Raw genomic sequence first — 3077 nt, 5'->3', positions numbered from 1 at the left:
AAGCTAACCCCAGGGCTGTCTAAGCCTATCCGGGAAGCATTCTCTGTGGTTTGCACATGCTGCCTAGGGCTGAGGTCTTTGCCTGAGGTGACCAGGCATTTCAGTATCTTCCTGTTCAGTTTTTATTCTTGTTCCTCTTGTAGCTCCCAGGGAACTCTGTGATCCCCTCTGTAAATGGAAAAAAGCATAACTGGTGTGTGGCTCTAAGGGAGATGGCAGGGGAAACATGCTGGGAGGCACAGGAGCCTTCTTCATGTCCTCTCAAATTCCCACAGTGCCTCACAAGAAAGCCACAGCCTTGGTCATTGGGAGGGATGGTCATTAAGCAAGCAAAGGGAAGCAGCTAACAGGTCTTCCTCCGAGGGGTGGGAGTGGGGACGCCATTGGGCCCAGGGCCTTGGCTTGGAGTGTGCTTGTGAGCTGCAGCAGGACTGGGCTTTTTCACTGAGTGGATTAGGAACCAGAGCTGTGCATAGCATTCTCAAAGGGCAGAGGTGTTGGACCCAGGGATCAGTGTGGCTCAAGGTCAGTGCACTTAGGCACCCTTTCGATAACTTCAGGATGCACCTGCCCCAGGGATGACGACCATGGCTTGAATGTGGTGGACTGCATCGGAACCAGCCAGGCGCAGCCACGGCTCCACGGAGAAGGAAGAGGTCCAGATGCCACCTGCTGCTTGGATAAGAGCTGTGAGTTCATAGAGGTCTCTGAAGAGTCCCCAGCTGCTGGTATTGCTAAATGGAGGGAGAGAAGCAGGATTGTAGGGTGCAGGGTCCTAGGCCAGTAATCCCGGCTACTCAGGATGTGCAGGCAAGAATATCCACTTAAAGTCAGCCTGGGCAACAGAGTTAGACTCTGTCTACAACTAAGACTTAAAAAAATGAAAGAACTGGGGGTCCAGCAAGTTGGCTTAGTAGGTCAAAGGACCTGGCAAGCAAGCCTGACTCCCTGAGTTCAAGCCCCGAACCCTGGTAAAGGGGAAGAAAGAAGTGACTTCACAGCATGTCCTCTGTCCTCTATAAGCATGCTATGGCACACACTGGCTTACACATACATACATACACACACACACACACACACACATATATATATATATTTTAATACTGGCGATGTTGCTCATTGCGAACTGCCTCCCGGCCAAGGACACACGTTCTTTCCTGTAGCTTGTACTGCCCCACAGCATGGCAGCTCCAAGTGGGGTCAGACATCTCAGCACGGCAACTCAGGGGTCCATTGACAAGGCAGTGGGTTTTAGCCTTTCTTAATCTAGTTTTGAAAATTGCATGGTTACGAAGCTGTGTTGGCGAATGTCTTTAATCCCAGCCCAGGAGGCAGAGGCAAAGCCAACCTGGTCTATAGAGTGAGTTCCAGGACAGCCAGGGCTACAGGGAGAAACCCTGTCCCACCCCCCCACCCCCCAAAAAAAAGGGCATGGTTTTCCTTCTGTTTTTCTCCTCTGCCTCTTTTCTTTTTTGCTTGGGAAGGGATGATCTTGAACTTCGGATCCATTTTGCCTCTACCTCCCCAGTTCTGGGATCACAGGCCTGTACTACCATGCCCAGTTCATACAAAGCTGAGCTGTGAACTCAGGACTTCAATGCGTGCTAAGTAGGCATTCTGTTAACTGAGTCACATCCCCAGCCTCCAGAACCTTGCTTTAAGCCAAAGCATGTGACCAAGGACTCTGGATTTCTTGGGACACAGAACACTTTGAAAACCAAGACAGTCTGGGGAAAAAAAGGGCTAATTGGATAATTCTCACCTGTTTGTGGCAGACAGACTGGGCAGGTGCCGTTGGAGCCAAGTCTGTCTGCTCGCTCCTTGAAAGCTAACACCATAAGGACAAGGGCTTTGAAGAAGGGAATGAAGGTTTTCCCAGCGTAACTGTTAGGAAGATGGTGGCCTGTGCTGGCTTGCATGGGACCCCTAACTGCAAGCCAGACACTGCTCCCCATGCCTCTGAGTGCTTATCTCATGACTGCTGGTAGGTCTGCATGCTGAGACTGGGGTTCAGGCAATAGGAATGTGCTCAGCCCTCACTCCTGAATTTCTCTTCCCATCTGGGCCTTATCCTCATGTCATTAGGGCTTGGTAGGTCTCAGTTCTGTCAGGACAAACTGGGCTCCAGGAATCTGAAACTGTAGCGGGTACTCACTGCAGCCAGTCATTGTTGTCTGTGCACAACTAGGGAAACTGAGTCTTAGAGGAGAGAAGAGCCCAGCCAAGACCACCATAATGAACTTTAGAGTTGGGGGCTGGAAAGATGGCTCTGTGGTCAAGAGTACTTGCTGCTCTTCTAGAAGGCCCGAGTTTTGCTCCCAACGTATCAGGCAGCTCTAACTCCAGCTCCAGGATTCTGAGGCTTCTGGCCTCTGGGAGTACACGTGAGCACCCCCAAAATTAAAATTAATTCATTAACTACAGGGTTGGGGCTAAGCAGCCAAGTGCAGGCCACCAATTTCTGGTTCCCTGGCTCCCATATAACTGAGTGGTGTGTGTAGCACCCAGCGCCAGCCAGACAAGAGTTTGGGTGCTCAGGCTTGGCTATCACGGCTGCCTAGATCCCAGCTGCAGTTCCGCCCTCTCAGAAGCCAAGGACACCGACGAAGAGCAGTGGATCCGTCTCCCAGAGAATGAGTTCCATTTGCTGGAGTTGGAGCTGCGCCATCCACCTGCTTGAGGAGTCGCTAGTAACTGCCGCGTTTTAATGATGCTAAATTAGCTGCAACAATACTGAAGCTCCGAAGGCTCCCGGAATTGAGTGCATCAGGTGGGGATGAATTCCAGAGTGTCTTTGCCTCAGGGCCGGGGAGGAGAAGGACTGCTACAGAAAGGAGAGCAGACCGCGGGATGGAGTCACAGTTCAGATGCCCAACCCAGCGCTTGACTGTGACCCTTTCCTCCTAAATAAACACAACAGCCACGTTGAGAGTCACAGCTGGCTGTTGATTACTCATGATTACTCATGAGACGTCAGCTCTTGCCTGAGCACTTTCCCAGGATTCACTAATGAACTTGATCTCGATGTCTCTGAGGTAGCAGGTCAGTCTTGACTGGTGGCCATTAGAGAACATCCC

The sequence above is a fragment of the Meriones unguiculatus genome, chromosome 3 (genome assembly GCF_030254825.1).
Source record: "Meriones unguiculatus strain TT.TT164.6M chromosome 3, Bangor_MerUng_6.1, whole genome shotgun sequence".
Classification (NCBI taxonomy): Eukaryota; Metazoa; Chordata; class Mammalia; order Rodentia; family Muridae; genus Meriones; species Meriones unguiculatus.
The sequence above is the reverse complement of the archived record's forward strand: the minus strand, read 5'-3'. Positions refer to the sequence as shown.